At 47.3% G+C, this 23640-nt stretch overlaps 1 protein-coding gene across 2 annotated transcripts in view; it reads right to left on the bottom strand.

Moving 5' to 3' along the window:
• TTLL6 (tubulin tyrosine ligase like 6) overlaps window positions 1-11915 on the bottom strand; it is a 55168-nt gene extending 43253 nt beyond the window's left edge. The window contains exons 1-2 of one of the 2 annotated variants that reach the window (XM_050762497.1): window positions 11658-11892; window positions 9687-9755 (exon numbers count right to left, since the gene is read on the bottom strand). The gene's annotated coding sequence lies outside the window, so the exon portion shown is untranslated. Of the gene's footprint in view, window positions 1-9686; window positions 9756-11657 lie in introns of both variants that reach the window. The other variant, XM_050762496.1, reaches the window with a different exon arrangement.
• Window positions 11916-23640: the final 11725 nt, after the last annotated feature.

The following is a 23640-nucleotide window of genomic DNA, read 5'->3' as shown; positions in this document are numbered from 1 at the left end:
CCCCGTCTCTACTAAAAATACAAAAATTAGCCGGGCATGGTGGTGCATGCCTGTAATCCCAGCTACTCAGGAGGATGAGGCAGGAGAATCGCTTGAACCTGGGAGGCGGAGGATGTTGTGAGCCAAGATCGTTGCACTCCAGCCTGGGCAACAAGAGAGAAACTCCATCTCAAAAAAAAAAAAAAACGAAAAATAAATTAGCTATACGTGGTGGCGAGTACCTGTAATCCCAGTTACTCAGGAGACTGAGGCAGGAAAATCGCTTGAACTGGAAGGCGGAGGTTGCAGTGAGCCAAGATCATGCCACTGCACGATTTTTTTTGACTCCGTCTCAAAAAAAAAAATTAATTAATTAATTCATTCATTAAAAAATAAAAAATAATAATTTCTCTTTTGTTGTTGTAGTTTTTTGTTTTTTGAGAGGGAGTTTCACTCTTGTTGTCCAGGCCGGAGTGCAATGGTGCGATCTTAGCTCACTACAACCTCTGCCTCCCAGGTTCAAATGATTCTCCTGCCTCAGCCTCCTGAGTAGCTGGGATTACAGGCATGCACCACCATGCCTGGCTAATTTTGTACTTTTAGTAGAGATGGGGGTTTCTCCATGTTGGTCAGGCTGGTCTCAAACTCCCAACCTCAGGTGATCCGCCTGCCTCGGCCTCCCAAAGTGCTGGGATTACAGGTGTGAGCCACCTCACCCTGCCAAAATAATAATTTCTAAGCATACTTATTCTAATATAATTGTAATCAATTTTGTATTTGCTTTTTGCCCACTTAGTAGATCATAAACAGCCTTTTCATTGTAACAGAGTTTACATGTTTCTGGGTTTTTTGGTTTGTTTGTTTGTTTGTTTGTTTTGAGACAGAGTCTTGCTTTGTTTCCCAGGCTATAGTGGGTACAATCTCGGCTCACTGCAACCTCTGCCTCCTGGGTTCAAGCAATTCTTGTACTTCAGTCCCCCCAAAAAGCTGGGATTACAGGCATGCACCACCACACCCAGCTAACTTTTATATTTTTAGTAGAGACAGGGTTGCGCCAAGTTAGCCAAGCTGGTCTTGAACTCCTGACCTCAAGCAATCTGCCTGCCTCTGCCTCTCACAGTGTTGGGATTACAAGCATGAGCCACCACGCCTGACCATTTCTAGTTTTTAATGGCTGTATGTATTCCATTGAAAGAATGCACCTGAATGTAACCAATCATTGTCCTATTGTTGGAAATGTAAGTCGCTGCCAATTTTGATATTATATAAATAGCTCTAAAATGCACTCTTGCATGTGCAGAAGGCCTTTTACTTACTTAGGGTTATTTTCTTAATATCTTGATATTACAGGGTTAATGAATATGCAAATTACATCACTTCTCATATGTATATATATAAAATACCATGTTGCTTCCCAGAGGGATTGCAATAATTTGGCCTAGTACCAGCAATATGCAACAAGAGTAGGCTCACCAGAGCCCCACAATGTCTTGGGAATCACCTCCCCTCTATATACAAATTTGCTATTTCTGTTTTGGTTTTTTTTTGCTTTGTTTTGTTTTGAGATGGTGTCTTGTTCTGTCACCCAGGCTGGAGCACAGTGATGCAACCTCAGCTCACTGCAACCTCCGTCTCCCGGGTTCAAGTGATTCTCCTGCCTCAGCCTCCTGAGTAGCTGGGATTACAGGCATCCGCTACCATGTCAGGCTAATTTTTTTGTATTTTTAGTACAGACAGGGTTTCACCATATTGGCCAGCCTGGTCTCAAACTCTTGACCTCAAATGATCTGCCCGCCTCAGCCTCCCAAAGTGCTGGGATTACAGGTGTGAGCCACCGCACCTGGCCCAAACTTGTTAATTCTTTTTTTTTTTTTTTTTTTTTTTTTTTTTTTTTGAGACGGAGTCTTGCTCTGTCGCCCGGGCTGGAGTGCAATGGCCGGATCTCAGCTCACTGCAACCTCTGCCTCCCGGGTTTACGCCATTCTCCTGCCTCAGCCTCCTAAGTGACTAGGACTACAGGCGCCCGCCACCACGCCCGGCTAATTTTTTGTATTTTTTAGTAGAGACAGGGTTTCACCATGTTAGCCAGGTTGGTCTCGATCTCCTGACCTCGTGATCCGCCCGTCTCGGCCTCCCAAAGTGCTGGGATTACAGGCTTGAGCCACCGCGCCCGGCCCCAAACTTGTTAATTCTAGACAACTTTTATACCCTATGGCCAATGTCTTTAATATCACTGCACCCTTCCACCTCTCTCTATTCCTTTCTTTTTTTTTTTTTTTTTTGAGATGCAGTCTGGCTCTGTTGCCCAGGCTGGAGTGCAGTGGCCGGATCTCAGCTCACTGCAAGCTCCGCCTCCCGGGTTTACGCCATTCTCCTGCCTCAGCCTCCCGAGTAGCTGGGACTACAGGCGCCCGCCACCTCGCCCGGCTAGTTTTTTGTATTTTTTTTTTTTTAGTAGAGACGGGGTTTCACCGTGTTAGCCAAGATGGTCTCGATCTCCTGACCTAGTGATCCACCCGTCTCGGCCTCCCAAAGTGCTGGGATTACAGGCTTGAGCCACCGCGCCCGGCCTCTATTCCTTTCTAAAACCAAATTTGGTGGTGTGGAGCCCTTTAACTATGGAAGTTACCTATAAATAATATAATAATAAGCTTTTATGTGGGGATAGTTCTCTGGGCTTTTCAAAGAAGTTTCATATACATGCTTCCATTGAATGCTTACAATGAGAGGGAGGGCAGAATTGTTAAGTCAGCCAAGGATTGCCACTTGTTTCTTTCTCTTTCTGAAGAGGGCTGCCACTTACAGGCAAGACCCTTTGTGGTGACACCAGAGCAGGAGGAAGAAGAGATGTGCTCAGGACAGATAAACCCTGGGTCTTGTGAGTCAATTGTTTCCAGTGAACAGGCACATTCTTGGCAAAGTTCAGGGGAACTAAGGTATATGAAATCTTGACCTTGGGCTGCTCCCTTCCTTGCAGGTAAACGGCCAGCTCCACTCCCCTAGCCCTCCACAATGGCTCCTATGTACCAAGCCCTCAAGGAGGAGTGGCTCTGTTTACCTAAAGGTTAATGTTAACTTGGGGAGAGAAAACTGACCCTGAATTTGACCTCTGGAAGTGCGAATTCTCTTTGCCCATTTTTGAGTCCTTGCCTGAGTGATAAGAACAAGTCGTGGCTCCTTTTATGTGTCTGTCTCAAAGAGTAGGCCAGGTGCAGTGGCTCATGCCTGTAATCCCAACATTTTGGGAGGCCAAGGTGAGAGGATTGCTTGAGCCCAGGAGTTCAAAACCAGCCTGGGCAACAAAGTGAGAACCCATCTCTATTAAAAAAAAAAAAAACAACATTAGCTGGGTACAGTGCCACATGCCTGTAGTCCCAGCTACTCAGGAGGCTGAGGTGGGAGGATTGCTTGAGCCTAGGAGTTTAAGGCAGCAGTGAGCCACAGTTGTACCACTGCACTCCAGCCTGGATGACAGAGACCTTGTCTCAAAAAAAGAAAAGAAAGGCCGGACGTGGCGGCTCACGCCTGCAATCCCAACACTTTGGGAGGACGAGGCGGTTGGATCAACTGAGGTTGGGAGTTCAAGACCCACCTGACCAACATGGAGAAACCCCGTCTCTACTAAAAATACAGAAAATTAACCAGGCATGGTGGTGCAGGCCTGTAATCCCAGCTCCTCAGGAGGCTGAGGCAGGAGAATTGCTTGAACCTGGGAGGCAGAGGTTGTGGTGAGCTGAGATCGTGCCATTGTACTCCAGCCTGGACAACAAGAGCAAAACTCTGTCTCAAAATGAAAAAGGAAAAGAAAATAAAAAAAGGTCAAATTATATTTGCTCTTGCATGAGAGGGCCTCAACCATGTAGAGTAAAAAACTGAGCCCATGCACTTTTAGAGGAACTGGGTCACCGTGGAATTATTGCCTGCATTCCCTTGTATTCTAGGCTGCCTATGACATAAGAGCCATCTTGGATGGTACCCGAGACAGGTGCAAGATGGCAAACAGTACTTGCCATGTGACCATTTTTGCTTTGTCTTTGGCCTCCTTGCTTTCATTTCCCCCAAGCTTCTCTCCCTGTTTAATCTCCAAGGCTGAATCCTGTCTCTCCGAAGATCCTGAAAGAGAGTATCTCCTTCAAAGTTTGCCTACTGGGGACATGCACGCTGAATCTAGCTTGCAGAAATGTCTACTTCTGGGGCACAGTAGCTCATGCCTATAATCCTAACACTTCAGAAGGCCGAGATAAGGGAATCACCTGAGCCCAGGAGATTGAGGCTGCAGTGAGCTGTGATCATGCCACTGTAACTCCAGCTGGGTGATGGCGAGACCCTGTCTCAAAAAACAATCAAACAAAAAAACCTATGTGTATATATAGTATATGTGTATATATATATAGAGAGAGAGAGTACATATATACACATATATAGTAGGTATATATATATAGTGTGTGTATATGTGTGTGTGTATATATATAGTTGCCAACTACTAGAAAATGCAGATTTCCGTTTCTTTTGGAGAAGTGGGTCTCTATTCCTTCACGTCAGCAATCAACCAGAGCTCAGTAATGCCTCCTGTAGACACTTTCCAGTCTGCCCCAATGTCCAACACTCCTTTTTGTCTCCCTGACACAGGAGCCAACTAACAGTTATCCTTGTGCTATTATTTTTCCTTTTTTTTTTTTTTTTTTTTTTTTTTTGAGACAGAGTCTCACTCCATCACCCAGGCTGGAGTGCAGTGGCGTGATCTTGGCTCACTGCAACCACTGCCTCCTGGGTTCAAGTGATTCTCTTGCCTCAGCCTCCTGAGTAGCTGGGATTACAAGTGCCTGCCACCATGCCTGGCTAATTTTTTTTTTTTTTTTTTTTTTTTTTTTTTTTTTTGAGACAGAGTCTCGCTCTGTCGCCCAGGCTGGAGTGCAGTGGCCGGATCTCAGCTCACTGCAAGCTCCGCCTCCCGGGTTTATGCCATTCTCCTGCCTCAGCCTCCCGAGTAGCTGGGACTACAGGCGCCCGCCACCTCACCCGGCTTGCCTGGCTAATTTCTGTATTTTTAGTAGAGAACGGAGTTTTATCATACTGGTCAGGCTAGTCTAGAACTCTTGACCTCAGGTGATCCACCCACCTTGGCCACCTGAAGTGCTGGGATTACAGGTGTGAGCCACTGCGCCCAGCCTATTTTTCTTATAGCAGCATTGAGACATCTCTTTTTTAGAGACATGGTCTTGCGATGTTGCCCAGGCTGGTCTCAAACGCCTGTGCTCAAGAGATCCTCCTGCCTCAGCCTTGGAAGTAGCTGGGATTACAGCCATGAGCCACTGTACCCAGCTCAAGAGAGGTGACATTTTCTTAAACCCAGCCCACTTCTTTCATTTAAGCTACAGGCCTAACCCTATAGACACCTGAATTTATACCAGTTCTGCTCTAGTATCTCTGGCCTCCAAGTAGTTTCCAGTGAAAACAAAAGCTACTTCCACCAGGGCCGAGCAGAAAGCTTTTTTTTTTTTTTTTTTTTTTTTTACACAGGAGAGTCTCGCTCTGTCACCCAGGCTGGAGTGCAGTGGCGCGATCCCGGCTCACTGCAACCTCCACCTCTCAGGTTCCAGTTATTCTCCTGCCTCAGCCTCCCAAATAGCTGGGATTACAGGCACCTGTCACCGTGCTGGCCTAATTATTTTTGCATTTTTAGTAGAGATGGGGTTTTGCAGCATGAGCCACCACGCCCAGCCAGAAAGCATTTTAATTCCCTGGTTTTCAGAACAAGAATTAAATCTGACCCAGGTGAAACTGGGACCCCTCTCAGACTTTTCAGATGTGGACTTTATTTGGTTCTACAGGACTTATCTTACCAGTCTTAGCAACCACTCCCTGCTCACCTACTGCCCTGCTTACCAATTTTGTTGGTGCCAACACCAAAAGCAGCCTTACAGCCTTGAGGAATAAAAGGAGGAAAGGCAAAAGACATGGCCTAAGGAGAATACAAAGGAGTGAGAGGAGCTGCTGGTGGCATCCTGAAATATACATACATCATGGTGTAAGGGCCTCTGCTGTCAGCTATAGGTGACTAAGTCACTTATTAAGAGGCAGCTGCAGTGTAGTGGCTAAGAACTCAGATTTCAAAGTCTGTCCGTCTGGACTTAAATCCCAGCTCTGCCACGTCCTAGTTGTCTGACCTCAGGCAGCTTATTTAACCTCCTGCCTTAGTTTCCTCGTCTGTAAAGTGGCTTCTCCCAGTTATAGAGATTAAATGAGTTTACTCATTTGACTTAATGCAACACAAAGTTCTTAGAACAGTGCCTGGCACATAGTAGGTACTCACAAAGTGCTCTCTACCACTATCAGCTATGTAACCCTGGACTGTGAACTTCCTGGTGGAAGAGGCTGTGTCTCTGCATTCTCAGCTCCTAGCAGTGTCTAGAAAAGATACTGAAGGCCGGGCACGGTGGCTCAAGCCTGTAATCCCAGCACTTTGGGAGGCCGAGACGGGCAGATCACGAGGTCAGGAGATCGAGACCATCCTGGCTAACACAGTGAAACCCCGTCTCTACTAAAAAATACAAAAAAAAAACTAGCCGGGCGAGGTGGCGGGTGCCTGTAGTCCCAGCTACTCGGGAGGCTGAGGCAGGAGAATGGCGTAGACCCGGGAGGCGGAGCTTGCAGTGAGCTGAGATCCGGCCACTGCACTCCAGCCTGGGCGACAGAGCGAGACTCCGTCTCCAAAAAAAAAAAAAAAAAAAAAAAAGATACTGAAAATGAGATGTCCATATGTTCCTTGAATTAATGGGCTGGAAGAATGAATAAATGCATGAACTGATTAAGCTTCTCCAAGGTTCATTTTCCTTAGCTATATAATAGAAGTGTTGTTGTGAGCATTAGGTAAATAACATTTGTTATTTACATTGTTAAAGCATCAACCTTGGGTCCTTCTCATATAGCTGGCACTTAAAATGCTTGTTTCATTCACTTGCAATAGACTACTGACAACCCACTTACCAAGTAGCAGGCATTACACTAAAGCATTTATACACATAATGTCTCATCCTCATAATATCCTATCATAGATACTCTTTCCTCTATTACAGGTGAGAAGACTGACACAGAGAGGTTAAGGTAAGAGGCACAGCTGGGGTTGGGAGACATGTCCATCTGACCCCACAGCCTGTCTCTCCATGCTCCCCTCACTGCCTTTTCCTCTCTGCTGGCCATCCATAAACGGTGTGACCACAAAGTAAAGTAACTGATCTTTTAACTCCCAAAAGCAATCTTAGTTTAGTCCCTTAAGAATTAGTTAGGGACAGGCACGGTGGCCCATGCCTGTAATCTCAGCACTTTGGGAGGCCAAGGTGGGCAGAGCACTTGAGCCCAGGGGTTTGACACCAGCCTGGACAACAGGGTGAAACCCAATCTCTACCAATTAATCAATCAATAAATAAGCCAGGTGTGGTGGTGTGTGCCTGTAGTCCCAGCTACTTAGGAGGCTGAGGTGGGAGGATCACTTCAGCCCAGGAGGCTGAGGTTGCAGCGAGTACAGATCACACCACTGCACTCTAGCCTGGAAGACAGAACTAGACCTTGTCTCAAAAAAAAAAAAAGAAAAAAAAAATCAGTTGGTTCCATATCATTTTCCTTAAAGCCAACTGCTTCTAAATTCCCATCTCCAACAAGGGCTTGGATCTCTCCAGATTTGCCATAACCTGGTAACAGCTGTATTGTTTCTACTTGTATTTATTTTCACTCTCTTTCCCTTCTTTTCACCAATGTCCACATTGTACCAGGACTCTTATTAAGGGTGTAATTAGAATATTTTCTAAACTTCTATGGAATTCCTGAATGTTAGAGCTGAAAGGAATCTTTTTAGAAGAGGTTTTGAACTCCCTGCCCTCTACCAGTCTGTGCTAGGGGAGGGGACTTGTACATAGCCAGAGAGCAAGTAATCAGAAGCACCATCAAAACCCCAGCTTCCTGGTCCCAAAGTCACCTTCCCATTATGCCGGGTTAGTGGACATGCAAAGTGGACTAAGTGCCTTAGAGAGTTTAATAAAGACTAAGGCCGGGTGCGGTGGCTCACACCTGTAATTCCAGCACTTTGGGAGGCTGAGGTCCCTTGAGGTCAGGAGTTGGAGACCAAGCTGGCAAACATGGTGAAACCCCGTCTCTACTAACAATACAAAAATTAGCTGGGCATGGTGGCAGGCGCCTGTAATCCCAGCTATTCGGTAGGCTGAGGCAGGAGAATTACTTGAACCTGGGAGGCGGACGTTGCAGTGAGCCGATTTCGCATCACTGCACTCCAGCCTGGGCGACAGAGGGAGACACTGTCTCAAAAAAAAAAAAAAAAAAGAGGAAAAAAGAAAAAAAAAAAAGACTAAGAGCTGTACTACCAATGTAACAAACACAGTAAATAGCAAAATAGCATCTTCAGTTTTTCTTTCTTTTTCTTTTTTTTTGCGACGGGAGTCTCACTCTGTCACCCAGGCTGGAGTGCTGTCACGCCATCTCTGCTCACTGCAAGCTCCACCTCCCGGGTTCTCGCCATTCTCCTGCCTCAGCCTCCTGAGTAGCTGGGACTACAGGCGCCTGCCACCGCGCCCGGCTAATTTCTTTTTGTATTTTTAGTAGAGACGGGGTTTCACTGTGTTAGCCAGGATGGTCTCGATCTCCTGACCTCGTGATTCGCCTGCCTCGGCCTCCCAAGGTGCTTGGATTACAAGCGTGAGCCACCGTGCTCGGCCCATCTTCAGTTTTTCTTAATGACACAAGAAAGGGGATTGTGTCATTAAGGAAGGGTATCAGTTCACCTTTCCAAGTAGGATAGTTAAGACACTGAAAAAATTCTCATCTTTCCTTCCATTTTAGTACAGAGTTTGATCTTGAGATCTTCCAAACCAGAGGCTGACAACCAGATCCTGGTTAGACAGCATGAAAATGTCCTACATTGGCCACCAGGGGGAGGGAATAAGCAGTGGGAAGGGTTCACTGGGACGGGTCCATTCATGGTTATTTGGAAAAAACTCAGAGGAGGGTCCCTGTCTCATTTCCACTTCTGAAGGACTACACTTGTTGACTACTCTCCTTTCCCCTGGAGGTGTTGCAGAGGGTGGAAAATGTTTAGTGCTTTCTTTTTTCTTTCTTTCTTTCTTTCTTTTTTTTTTTTTTTTTTTTTTGAGACAGAGTTTCAAAAAAACTCCAGCCTATTGCCCAGGCTGGAGTGCAATGGTGCGATCTCGGCTCACCGCAACTTCTGCCTCCCGGATTCAAGTGATTCTCCTGCCTCAGCCTCCCAAGTAGCTGGGACTACAGGCATGCGCCACCATGTCCAGCTAATTTTTGTGTTTTTAGTAGAGACAGGGTTTCACCATGTTGGTCAGGCTGGTCTCAAACTCCTGACCTCAGGTGATCGGCCCACCTCGGCCTCCCAAAGTGCTAGGATTACAAGCCTGAGCCACCGCACCCCGCGGTTTAGTGCTTTCTTTTGCAAAACTGAATGAACACGGGTATCCTATAAATGATACAAAACAATAATTTGGTGGTTGATTAAGAGAACCATTGGAGAACATATTTCAAGTTGTAGCCAAGTTTTTTCATCTCTGACCTTCACCACCTGGACTTTTTTTCTAGTCTATAGGAATATACAGAGCGCTGAAGGGTTCGCCTATTGTGTCTGTCTGTGAAGTCCCTCTCTTTCCCCAGATAACAGGTTTTCCTTCACATACCTCCTTTTCATCTTTTGGTCCTCATTTCCCTACTGGAAGCATCCCTCTGAAGGCCTCCAGTGGCTAGCTCTTGGAAAATGTCAAAGTGGATGGGGGAAGAAAAGACGTGGAGGTAAGACCTCTGGATCTTGCTTTCAGCTTTGCCCCTCCAATTCAGTACGTCATAAAAATCCGAGCAATTATTTCCTCTCCCATTCCCTATCTTCTCTATAATTACAGGACCACTAGGAGGATAAAAGCTTCACATCTAGAAAAGTGCTTTGGGCTTTGATTCAGACAGGATAAAACAAGATGTTTTTTGTGGTCTTTTGACTTTTCATTTTAGTCACCCTTTGAATTTCAGCCCAGGGCCTGAAAGGGTCCTAAGCAAAATACGGACTAACAAGGGAGGGATGGGGCACCCAGTTGCTCAAGGGCTTTGCCAATAAGAAGAGTTGAGAATGACAGGTCACATGTAGTGGGAACAATAAGAATCTTGCTGACTTATATGCTATCTTTTATTCTGCTAGAAACTGAGAAATTCTGCAAGATTGGAAGATGCAATATTCAGATCAGGCTCATGCCCAGTAATTTTCTCCACAATATTCAGGGCATTGCTAGCAAAGACAGATGGATCTGGATCCAAATCCCAGCTCTACTAGTTTCTAGAACGCGTGACCATGGGTGAGTAACTTAGCCTCTCTGTACCTCAGCTTCTGTGTAAGTAAAATAGCGATAATAATATTTATTTTAGGCCGGGCGCGGTGGCTCAAGCCTGTAATCCCAGCACTTTGGGAGGCTGAGACGGGCGGATCATGAGGTCAGGAGATTGAGACCATCCTGGCTAACACGGTGAAACCCCGTCTCTACTAAAAAAAAAATACAAAAAACTAGCCAGGCGAGGTGGCGGGCGTCTGTAGTCCCAGCTACTGGAAAGGCTGAGGCAGGAGAATGGCGTAAACCCAGGAGGCGGAGCTTGCAGTGAGCTGAGATCTGGCCACTGCACTCCAGCCCGGGCGACAGAGCGAGACTGCGTCTCAAAAAAAAAAAAAAAAAAAAAAAAAAAAAAAAAAAAAAAATTCATTTTATGGAGTCGTTTTAAAGATTAAATGAGTTAATATTTCTAATATCCTTAAAGCAGTGCTTGGTTCAAAATAAAGGCTCTATTGTAAAATGAAAATATAAGCCAGGCGTGGTGGCTCATGCCTGTAATTCCAGCACTTTGGGAAGCCAAAGTGGGAGGATCACTTGAGCTCAGGAGTTCGAGACCAGGCTGGGCAATAAAGTGAGACTCTCCCCCCCAATCTCTTAAAACAAATAAACAAAAAAGAAAATACAGTAATAAGATTGGCATAAATATTAAATATTTTTTGGAGTGCCTCACACATACTGGTGCTTTTAAAAACATTAGCTCCCTTCCCACTTCATCCCCCATGTGATATTTTTCCTAGAGTTCAAATCATAAAGGAGAACCTTCTGCAAAACCAGAAGAGTACTCTTTCAGGAGGGGTGAGAAATAACAACTGGAAATGAAAGAACACCACGCCGGAAGGGGGTAGGGGCATCAGCAGAGGACTATGCCAGCCATGAAAAATGGAAAGAGTCTTTCTGGATGGTTTCTCCAGACAAAGGAAGAACAGTGATGAAGAAAATGACCCCATGATGGGGATGAAGGGGGTGAAGAGAGTTGTGTGAGTCCCAGGGATCGCTGGTGTCTAAGGGACAGCTCCTTGGTGGACTGTGGCTTAGGAAATTGGGGGAGGGCAGGAAATGAACCTTAGTAAGAGGGACTGAAAAGGGGGGAGCCCCGGAGCCGAGGAACCGTGAGGGTGAGTGCCTGGCGCCGTGGAACGCCACTAGGAAGGGCAGCGGGTTACCCTGGGGACCTGGGTCCCACGTAGGTTTAAGGAGACGTGTCTAGAGAGGTTTTCAGGGGACAGGCACCAGGAGGCTGCGGTCTGGAGCCAGCACCGGGCTTTGGGGCTCTCTTACCAGCGATTCCTACTCTCCCGTCTCGCCCCGCTGGGCTGCTAGTCCAGCTTGCAACCACACCTGCCGGCCACCTCCTCGAAGGATGAAGGAGTAACGCTCCCATTGGCTGCCCGACAGCCCCAACCCCAACCCGCGCTCGCCTTAACTTTGGGTCTACCCGGCCCTCATATTTGCATACGGGGCCTTCTAGGCCTTCGATTGGCCCCTGCAGTAGCTGCCATGCCCCCTCCCTCCCGAATCCAATCAACCGCCCAGGCGGTAGGGGAGGGGCGCACCGACGGTTGTCCCGGGAGACGCGCAGGACGCGCGCACAGCGCACGCGGGCGCCAGGGGCTGGACCGGCGGTCGCCCCCGCCGTCCTACCTGTGCCCAGCTAGCGGAGCCGCAGCCCCAGCCCACCCGCGCCAGTGCCGTCGGGCGTCTTGCGCGGGCGCGGCCGGAACGTCTGGCTCCAGAGGTCCTGCTGCGCTGGGCTGCGGTGAGGGAGGGGGGCACCTTGAATTTAGGCCTTCAGGAGAGGGCAAACCTGAAGCAGGAGGCCATGTGGGAAAACTTTGGTTGGAGACTTAAATCAGCATCTCAGACAAATTAGTGCCAGTGTGACCTTGGGCAGGCCACATTACCTCTGTGAGACTTAGCTTCTTCAACAGGAAAATGCGCATTGCAAACCTGTCATGACCGCTCAGGTGTATTGAATCCTGACCTCACCTCCAGAGGGTGGGGGGTCATGGCCTCCAGTGAACTGATCAGTAAGAAAGGGCCGCCTAGACCGACTGAAGAGTCAGTGAGACTTAAGGAGTCAGGGGTCTGGGCTTCTCAGAGCAACCATTTGGTCCTCAGGTGGAGAATCTGTAGTAGTGACTGGATTCAAATCATTGTAGACGGCCGGGCGCGGTGGCTCACGCCTGTAATCCCAGCACTTTGGGAGGCCTACTGGTGGATCGCTTGAGCTCAGGAGTTCAAGACCAGCTAGGCGACATGGCGAAACCCCCTCTCTACTAAAAATACAAAAATTAACCGGGCGCGGTGCGCGCGCCTGTGGTCCCAGCTATCTGGAGGCTGAGGCGGGAGAATAGTTTGAACACGGGAGGCAGAGGTTGCATTAAGCTGAGATCGTGCCACTGCACTCCAGCCTGGGCAACAGAGGGAAACTCTGTCTCAAATAAATAAGTAACCATTGTTCATTTGGGCCTGGGGTGGTAACCTAAATTCCTCCCAACACAGATCCCCTTCATCTGCTGATGTGCACAGGCAGAACACCAGAAGCAAGGGTGTAGCTCAGCCCCAAGCCGACCCTGGAAGCCTACTACGTGGTGCTTACAGTTACCCCGGAGTGAAGAGAGGGCCCAAGGTGGAACCAGTGGCCCATCTGCCGCTCTTTCAGAAACCCCTCTGCCATTCAGTCAGCCCTCTTCTCTTTTCCCTCCGCAGGTGGGCCCCGTGCTGTGGTGCCCCTCCCCCCGGGCCCTAAGGGGCCAGGTGACCATCATCAACTGGTCACCCAGCAGATGCTTCCCTAAGACCAACTGTCCCAGCCCTGTTCCCCTCCCCCATCCCACTGTTTTCTTTCCCCAGCGTCCTACCAATCTGTTCTGCCTAGCTCCTGTTTGGTCTCCGGTCCCTCAGGAGTGATATTGTGATGGAAATGAGGGAGAGGATGCAGGAGAGAGCAGCAAAGATTTACGGCTTTCAGAGGGTTTCCATTAAAATCCCTGACAACCGGTTATTTATGAGAGGATGCAACGGGAGCTCATAGGTCAGAGCCTGGCACTACTGTCCTTTCGTGGCTGATGACAGGAGCAAACACAGGGTGAACAGTGGAACTGCCCTCACTGTACAGCAAAGAAAGCTTCAACCCAGTGACAGCCAGGAAAGCAGAGAATATCAGTGATTTGTGCCTGGCAAACCCTAAACAGACAAATCCACAGGGTAAATACTGAGGGACTTACTGGGCATGAAAAACTGAACCAGAATGATGGAGGCTCCTAATTGTCAAAAAATTTGGACCATGCCCTAGGAGCTCTCACAGGCAAGAGTGTGTGGAAAAATCCAGGTGCAACCCTGTTGTTTTCACTGTTGTTTTGTTCCTAAGGCACCCACCTGACTAAATAAATAGTAAAACAACAGTAAAACCTCCGTAAGGTTGTTTGATCTGCACTTCACACACAGCCTTTTCTCAGTTTGGGGTTCTTCCTTCAAGTAGTTAATGAAACAAAGACAGATCCTGCTTCTGCTCACTGAACCAAGGTCCCTCCTAGAAGCCCTTTCTTCCTATGCCAGTCAAAATTATTATTATTATTTTTTTTTTGAGATGGAGTCTTGCTCTGTTGCCCAGGCTGGAGTTCAGTGGTGCGATCTCAGCTCACTGCAACCTCTGCATCCTGGGTTCAAGCAATTCTCCTGCCTCAGCCTCCCGAGTAGCTGGAATTAGACACCTGCCACCACGCCCGGCTAATTTTTGTATTTTTAGTAGAGACGGGGTTTCACCATGTTGGCCAGGCTGGTCTCAAACTCCTGACCTTGTGATCTGCCCTCCTCAGTCTCCCAAAGTGGTGGGATTACAGGCGTGAGCCACTGCGCCCGGCCAAAATAATTTTATTTTGGTTTTTTTTGAGATGGAAAAAAACTTGCTCTGTCGCCCAGGCTAGAGTACAGTGGCATGGTCATGACTCATTGAAGCCTCAAACTCCTGGGCTCAAGCAATCCTCCTGAGTAGCTAGGATTACAGGCTAGGATTACCACCATGCCTGGCTAATTTTTTAAAAAACAATTTTGCAGAGACAGGATCTTCTTTTGTTGCCTCTCAAAAGGTTGGGATCACAGGTGTGAGCCACCGTGCCCAGCCAAAATAAAGTCTTGATATATGTACCAGGAATGAGATAAGGAGTGGGAATGAGGCAAGGATGCTTAGGTAAAATTTTGCATACCCCAGATTTGTTTTGCTTTAAGTCTGCAGTGCATGAGAGAATGTCGTAGAAGTGTGTATAATCACAGAATCGGGCTTCTTTTAAATCAGAAGAGTTATTGGAGACCTCCATGGCATTTGTCCTGTTTTCAGATGAGGAAGCTGAGGCCCAGGAAAGTGAGATGGCTTGCTTAAGGCTTGCAGTAGGGTCATAGAGTCCACTACCCCATCCTCCATACACTCCATTATTAGTGAAATAGAAATAGCAATAGAAACTGCTGCCAAGCACCTCTTCTGAATCCTCTCCATTTTGATTTGTAACTGTATCTGATGGGGCTGAAAGAGCCCCTGGACAGGGGACTGCCCATCCATGAGCAATGGAGCTTCCAGGTTTCTGGGGTTTTTTTGTTTTTGCTTTTGTTTTTTTGAGATGGAGTCTTGCCCTGTCACCCAGGCTGGAGTGCAGTGGCACAATCTCGGCTCTCTGCAACCTCCACCTCCCGGGTTCAAACGATTCTCCTACCTCAGCCTCCTGAGCCTCCCAAGTAGCTGGGACTACAGGCACCTGCCATCACGCCTGGCTAATTTTTGTATTTTTGGTAGAGATGGGGTTTCGCCATGTAGGTGCCTCAGCCTCCCAAATGCTAGAGTTATAGGCGTGAGCCACCGCACCCAGCTAATTTTTTTGTATTTTTAGTAGAGATGGTGGTTTCGCCATGTAGGCCAGGCTGGTCTCTAACTCCTGACCTCAGGTGATCTGCCCACCTCAGCCTGCCAAAGTGCTGGGATTACAGGCAGGTTTCTGTTTTTATTTTGCCTTTCTTCTTCATCCTCCTCCACCTTCTGGGAAAACAAACTTCCCTGTTCATAGATTTTTTTGTTGTTGTTTTTCTTTTTGCCCTGTAAGGAAACAACATGGCTGTGTTTAAAGCATCCTTGTCTTGGTATAGATGGCCTTCAGACAAGTTCCATAGAAAGTGCCCTGATTAGCTGGGTGCAGTGGCTATGCCTGTAATCCCAGCACTTTGGGAGGCCGAGGGGGGCGGATTACTTGAGGTCAGGAGTTTGAGACCAGCTTGGCCAACATGGTGAAACCTCATCTCTACTAAAAATACAAAATTTAGCCTGGCATGGTGGCATGCGCTTGTTAATCCCAGGTACTCAGGAGGCTGAGGCAGGAGAATCGCTTGAACCTGGGAGGCACAGGTTGGCAGTCAGCCGAGATCTTGCCACTGCACTCCAGGCTGAACGACAGAGCGAGACTCCGTCTCAAAAAAAAAAAAAAAAAAAAATTTGTTTGGGCACCGTGGCTCATGCCTGTAATCCCAGCACTTTGGGAGGTCAAGGCGAGCAGAGTGCTTGTGTCCAGGAGTTCAAGACCAGCCTGGACAATATGGAGAAACCCCATCTGATTTTTGTAAAAATACAAAAATCAGCTGGGTATGGTGGTGCACACCTGGAGCCCCAGCTACTTGGAGGCTGAGGGAGGAGGATCGCTTGAGTCTGGGAGGTAGAGGCTGCAGTGAGCCGAGATCACGCCACTGCACTCCAGCTTGGGTGACAGAGTGAGACCCCAGATCAAAAAAATAAAATTAGGCCCGGTGCGGTGACTCACACCTATAATCCCAGCACTTTGGGAAGCCAAGGCAGGCGGATCACTTGAGGTCAGGAGTTTAAGACCAACCTGGCCAACATGTTGAAACCCATCTCTACTAAATATACAAAAATTAGCTGGGTGTGATGTCGGGCACCTGTAATCCTAGCTACTCGAGAGGCTAAGGCAAGAGAATTACCTGAACCCAGGAGATAGAGGTTGCAATGAGCCAAGACGGTGCCATTGCACTCCAGTGTGGGCAAAAAGAACAAAACTCCGTCTCAAAAAAAAAAATTTTTTTTAAATAAACAGCTTAAATATTCAATTGTTAGAAAATGGTGAAGTAAATTACGGCAGAATCACTTATTATAGCAAAAAAGAAACTAACACATACGAAGTTTTTTACTTTCTCGGTGCAATGAAACTTCATATGTGTTAAAAAATACAAAGGCTATGACTATGTCAAACATGTATCTACATGTTAAAAAAACTGAAAAAAAATGAGAATTTTCTTAATAAAGATAAAACCAAACTCTCATGTAGATATAGAAATGAACACATGTTAAGGATTTTACAGTTGACCCTTGAACCATGCAGGGGTTAGGAGCATCAACCCCCTATGCAGTTGAAAATCTGCAGATAACTTTTTTCTTTTTTTGGCAGACCTGGTGAACCAGAAGTTTTGGGTTGGTTTTTTGTTTGTGTGTTTGTTTTGTTTTTTGTTTTGCTTTTTATTTTTGTTTTTGAGATGAGGTCTTACTATGATGCCCAGGGTAGTCTCTAACTCATGGGTTTAAGTGATCCTCCCACCTCAGCCTCCCAAGTAGCTGGGATTAAGTGTGCACCACAGCACCCAGCTCTCCCAGTACTACTTTTGTTTGTTTAGTTTTTTGTTTTTATTTTTTGAGATGGAGCCTCACTCTGTCGCCCAGGTTGGAGTGCAGTGGTGTGATCTCAGCTCACTACAACCTCCACTCCCCAGGTTCAAACCATTCTCCTGCCTCAGCCTCCAGAGTAGCTGGAATTACAGGCATGCACCACCCTGCCCAGCTAATTTTGAATTTTTAGTAGAGATGGGGTTTCTCCATGTTGGTCAGGCTGGTCTTGAACTCCCAACCTCAGGTGATCCGCCCACCCCAGCCTCCCAAAGTGCTGGGATTACAGGCGTGAGCCACCATGCCCAGGCACAGATTCTCTTTGACCAAACTTTAGTTAGCCTCCTCTGAGCCCTCTTTGACCTTGGGCTTCCATGTCTGTCCCTGCTGAGTCTGATTTTAGCAAGAATTTTTTTTGTTTTTTGGCTTTCTTTTTTTCCTTTTTGTGGAGAACCGAGTGTGGCTATATTGCCCAGGCAAGTCTCAAACTCCTGAGCTCAAGCTATCCTTCCGCCTCTGCCTCCCTAAGAGGTGGGATTATAGACATGAGCCACTGCACCCAGCAGTTTTGGCAACATTCTTAAGGTAGTTTAAAGAGAACCCTCCACCCTTGATAACTGATCACCCTCAAAAACTGATCAAATTCCTCATCCCCCACTCTTTTTTTTGAGATAGAGTCTCTCACTGTCGCCGGGGCTGGGGTGCAGTGGTGTGATCTTGGCTCACTGCAACCTCCACCTCCTGGGTTCAAGTGATTCTCCTACCTCAGCCTCCCAAGTGGCTGGGATTACAGGCGCCCACCACCAAGTCCGGCTAATTTTTTGCATTTTTAGTAGAGACCGGATTTCACTATATTGGCCAGGCTGGTCTCACACTCCTGACCTTGTGATCCTCCCACCTCCGTCTCCCAAAGTGCTGGGGTTACAGGTGTGAGCCACTGCGCCCAGCCACCCCCACTCTTGATATGTGATCAATCCCTAGCCTTCCTTTGGCAAGAATCCTGTTAAGTTGGTTTAGCAAGAATCCTGCCCCCTACTCTTGATGTCTCCTCTTAATAATTTTCCATCCATGGATTTTCCTCACTCTGCTCCTTGGCTGTACATCCCATTTGTCCTTATTGAATTTGGAATTGAGCACACTGCCTTTCGCCTATTGTAATGTCCCTAATGCAACAGTCCTGAATGAAGTCCTCCTTACTATTTTAACAGGCTTCAGAATGATTTTTTCTTTAACATCTCTCCCATGAAGCCTTCCTTCTTGCCCCTAGAAAAAATTGATTCTGTGCTCACTTAGCACTGTGTGAAACTTCCTTTTCTAAAGCCAGTATCTTGGCCGGGCGCAGTGGCTCAGGCCTGTAATCCCAGCACTTTGGGAGGCCAAGGCAGGCAGATCACCTGAGGCCAGGAGTTTGAGACCCACCTAGCTAGCATGGCGAAACCCCATCTCTACTAAAAAATATAAAAATCAGCCGGGCATGATGACGCATACCTGTAATCCCAGCTACTCAGGAGGCTGAGGCAGGGAGAGTTGCTTGAACCTGGGAGGCAGAGATTGCAGTGAGTGAGCCGAGATCACACCGCTGGACTCCAGCCTGGGCAACAGAGTGAGACTACATCTCAAAAAAATAAATAAGTAAAGCCAATATCTTGTGGTATTACAGTCATTTATGTGTTTGTCTTCCCTTATGGCTTGCTGAACTCTTCATTAAAAACATAATAAAGATAGTGGTTAAGAATGGGGCCAGGCAAGGTGGCTCACACCTGTAACCTAGCACTTTGGGAGGCCGAGGCAAAAGGATCACCTGAGGCCAGGAGTTCGAGACCAGCCTGGCCAACATAATGTGAGACCCCATCTCTAGAAAAAATAAAAAATTAGCCAGCTTCACCGGGCATGGTGGCTCACGCCTGTAATCCCAGCACTTTGGGAGGCTGAGGTGGATGGATCACAAGGTCAAGAGTTCGAGACCAGCCTGACCAACATGGTGAAACCCCGTCTCTACTAAAAATACAAAAATTAGCTGGGCCTAGTGGTGCGCACCTGTAATCCCAGCCACTCGGGAGGCTAAGACAGGAGAATCGCTTGAACCTGGGAGGCAGAGGTTGCAGGAGCCGAGATCGCGCCATTGCACTCCAGCCTGGGCAACAGAGTGAGACTCTGTCTCAAAACAAAAAAAAAAAAAAAAAATTAGCCAGCTACAATGGTGCATGCCTATAGTCCCAGCTACTCAGGAGGCTGAGGTAGGAGGATTGCCTGAGCCCCAGAGGTTGAGGCTCAGTGAGCAGTGACCATGACACTGAACTCCAGCCTGGTGACAGAGTGACATCCTGTTGTTACTGGAAAGGAGTCCTGATCCAGACCCCAATGGAGGGTTCTTAGATATCCAGCAAGAAAGAATTCAAGGTGAATCCATAGAGTGAGAACAAGTTTATAAGGGAAGTAAAGGAATAAAAGAATGGCTATTCCATAGGCAGAGCAGCTCGGTGGGCTGCTGGTTAGATTTTTTTTTTTTTTTTTTTTTTTTTTTTTTTTTTTGAGACGGAGTGTCGCTCTGTCGCCCAGGCTGGAGTGCAGTGGCCAGATCTCAGCTCACTGCGAGCTCCGCCTCCTGGGTTTACGCCATTCTCCTGCCTCAGCCTCCCGAGTAGCTGGGACTATAGGCGCCCGCCACCTCGCCCGGCTAGTTTTTTTTTTTGTTTTTTTTTTTTTAGTAGAGACAGGGTTTCACCGTGTTAGCCAGGATGGTCTCGATCTCCTGACCTCAATGATCCGCCCGTCTCAGCCTCCCAAAGTGCTGGGATTACAGGCTTGAGCCACCGCGCCCGGCCTAGTGAGATATTTTTATGGTTCTTTCTTTCTTTCTTTTTTTTTTTTTTTTTTTGAGATGGAGTTTCACTCTTTTGCCTAGGCTGGAGTGAAGTGGAACAAGCTCGTCTCACCGCAACCTCCACCCGCCGGGTTCAAGTGATTCTCCTGCCTCAGCCTCTCAAGTAGCTGGGATTACAGGCGCCTGCCACCACACCCAGCTCATTTTTGTATTTTTAGTGGAGACAGGGTTTCACCATGTTGGCCAGGCTGGTCTCGAACTCCTGACCTCAGGTGATCCCCCTACCACGGCCTCCCAAAGTGCTGGGATTACAGGTGTGAGCCACTGAGCCCAGCCTCTTTTTTTTTTTTTTTTTTTTGAGATGGATTCTCACTCTGTCACCCAGGCTAGAGTGCAGTGGCACGATCTCCGCTCACTGCAACCTCCGCCTCCCAGGTTCAAGTGATTCTTGTGCCTCAGCCTCCCGAGTAACTGCGACTACAGGCATGTGCCACCAACGCTCAGCTAATTTTTTGTATTTTTAGTAAAGACAGGGTTTCACCATGTTAGCCAGGATGGTCTCGATCTCCTGACCTTGTGATCCTCCCACCTTGGCCTCCAAAAGTGCTGGGATAACAGGCGTGAGCCACCACAGCCAGCCAGTTGTTTCTTGATTATATGCTAAACAAGAGGTGGATAATTCATGAGTTTTCTGGGAAAGGAGTGGGAAATTCCTGGAACTGAGAGTTCTTCACCTTTATAGACCATATAGGGTAACATCCTGACATTGCCATGGCATTTGTAAACTGTCATAGCGCTGGTAGGAATGTCTTTTAGCATGCTAATTAATTATAATTAGAGTATAATGATCTGTGAGGATGACCAGAGGTCACTTTCATCACCATCTTGATTTTGGTAGGTTTTGGCTGGCTTCTTTACTGCAACCTGTTTCATCAGCAAGGTCTTTATGACCTGTATCTTGTTCCAACCTCCTTTTTTTTTTTTTTTTTTTTTTTTTTTTTTTGAGACGGAGTCTCGCTCTGTCGCCCAGGCTGGAGTGCAGTGGCCTGATCTCAGCTCACTGCAAGCTCCGCCTCCCGGGTTCACGCCATTCTCCTGCCTCAGCCTCCCGAGTAGCTGGGACCACAGGCGCCCGCCAGCTCGCCCGGCTAGTTTTTTTGTATTTTTTAGTAGAGACGGGGTTTCACTGTGTTAGCCAGGATGGTCTCGATCTCCTGACCTTGTGATCCACCCGTCTCGGCCTCCCAAAGTGCTGGGATTACAGGCTTGAGCCACCGCGCCCGGCCTGTTCCAACCTCCTATCTCATCCTGCGACTAAGAATACCTAACCTCCTGGGAATGCAGCCCAGTAGGTCTCAGCTTTATTTTAGCCAGCTCCTATTCAAGATGGAGTCACTCTGGTTCAAACACCTCTGACACTGTCTCTTTAAAAAAAAAAAAAAAAAAAAAAAAAAAGTGAAGAGTACAGTACTGGAGTCAGAATGCTTTGCTCAAATTCTTCTGATGGCACTTATTAGCTATGTGAGTGTGGGAAAATAATGTTATGTCTCTAAGCCTCACTTTTCTCATCTATAAAATGAGAATAATAAAAATGCTTCCCTTAGAAGAATGAAATGAGGTAATCTACTGTGTCATGCACAGAGTAACCACATACCCCCTCAATCTTTTTCTTTTGCCCCGAGATTTAGCAGTTGAAGATAGAAGTGAAAGATTTTCTCTGTAGGTCTGAATATAAATTCCTATTCCTTCAATATCCAGCTATAAAGGGGTGCAGCTGCAGCCCTCCCTTGACATTTCTATTAGAAATAAATCAGATTAAGACCTGGCTCAGTTGTTCACGCCTATAATCCCAGCACTTTGGGAGGCCGAGATGGGCAGATTACTTAGGTCAGGAGTTTGAGACCAGCCTGGCCAACATGGTGAAACCCTGTCTCTACTAAAAATACAAAAATTATCTGGGCATGGTGGCACACACCTGTAATCCCAGCTACTGGGGAGGCTGAGACAGGAGAATCACTTGAGCCCAGGAGGTGGAGTTTGCAGTGAGCTGAGATCATACCACTGCACTCCAGCCTGGGTGACAGAGCAAGATTCTATCTCAATAAATAAATAACTACGTAAATACATAAATCAGACTAGCCTGGGCATGGTGGTTTATGCCTATAGTCCCAGCACTTTGGGAAGCTGAGGCAGGAGGATCACTTGAGCCCAAGAGTTCGAGACCACCCTGGGCAACACAGTGAGACCCCATCTCTACTTAAAAAAAAAAAAAAGACCAGGTGCGGTGGCTCATACCTGTAATACCAGCACTTTGGGATGCCAAGGCGGGCAGATCACCTGAGGTCAGGAGTTCAAGACCAGCCTCAGCCTGGCCAACATGGTGAAACCCCGTCTCTACTAAAAATGCAAAAATTAGCCATGGTGGCGGGCACCTGTAGTCCCAGCTACTCAGGAGACTGAGGCAGGAGAATCGTTTGAACCCAGTAGGTGGAGGTTGCAGTGAGCCCAGATCATGCCACTGCACTCCAGCCTGGGCAATAGGGCGAGACTCTGTGCAGGAAAAAAAAAAAAAAAAGGAAGGAATGCTCATTTCCCCCTGCCTGAAATCTAAAACTGCTTCACAGAGGCATAAATTTTCTGGTCAGATGGCACAGAAAAATTTCTTTCCACATTTAAACAGTGGAAGAAGGGGCACTTTCGAATTTAATCTTTCATAGACAGCATATACAGTGTTTAACATCTTCTGGATGTTAAAGAAAAAAATATTCTGACACTTGTTAAAATGGCAAGGAAGAATTTATTCAGTACCAACGGGGAGATTATGCTGTACTCTGAATACAATAAAGACAAGTGGGATTATAGCCAACTAGCAGAGTGAGGGGTCACTGCATGGAAAATTACTAAAGGAGATTCTTGTTAAACCGACTTAACAGGACTCTTGTCGAAGGCATGTCAGGGTGATTAGATATTAAGGATGGGGGATTCTCTTTAAATTGACTTAGCAGAATTCTTTTCTTACTGAGTTTATTCTTTATTTGGGGGGCGGGGAGGGTCTCGCTCTGTCTCCCAGACTGGAGTGCAGTGGTGTGATCACTGCTTACTGCAGCCTCCACCTCCTGGGCTCAAGCGATCCTACCACCTCAGCCTCCTGAGTAGCTGGGACTACAGGGGAGCACTGCCACGCCCGGCTAATTTTTTGATTTTTTGTAGAGATAGGGTCTCCCCATCTTGTCCAGGCTGATCTGAAACTTCTGGGCTCAAGAGATCTCCCACCTCGGCCACCCAAAGTGTTGGGATTACAGGCGTGAGCTACTGTGCCTGGCCATGAGTTTATTCTCTTTTTTTCTTTTCTTTTTTTTTTTTTTGAGACGGAGTTCAAGGTCAGCCTGGCCAACATGGTGAAACCCCTTCTCTACTAAAAATACAAAAAAATGAGCCGGGCATGGTGGCGGGCGCCTGTAATCCCAGCTACAGGGGACGCTGAGGCACGAAAATAGCTTGAACTCAGGGGAGGCAGAGGTTGCACTCAGCCGAGATCGCCCCGCTGCACTCCAGCCTGGGCGACAGAGTGAGACCCTGTCTCAAAAAAAAATAAAGCAAAAAAAAATAAAGACTCTTAGTGAAGTAGTGTTAAGTGGAGCCAGGAGAAAAATGAAGATGACCTCTTAATGGCCCTTCAAATGTATAAAGCTTTCTCGTTCAGGGATGAAAGACATAAAGGTGTAGCCTGGGCGCGATGACTCAGGTCTGTAATCCCAACACTTTGGGAGGCCGAGGCGGTTGGA

Source organism: Macaca thibetana, chromosome 16, assembly GCF_024542745.1.
Source record: "Macaca thibetana thibetana isolate TM-01 chromosome 16, ASM2454274v1, whole genome shotgun sequence".
Classification (NCBI taxonomy): Eukaryota; Metazoa; Chordata; class Mammalia; order Primates; family Cercopithecidae; genus Macaca; species Macaca thibetana.
The sequence above is the reverse complement of the archived record's forward strand: the minus strand, read 5'-3'. Positions and strand labels throughout refer to the sequence as shown.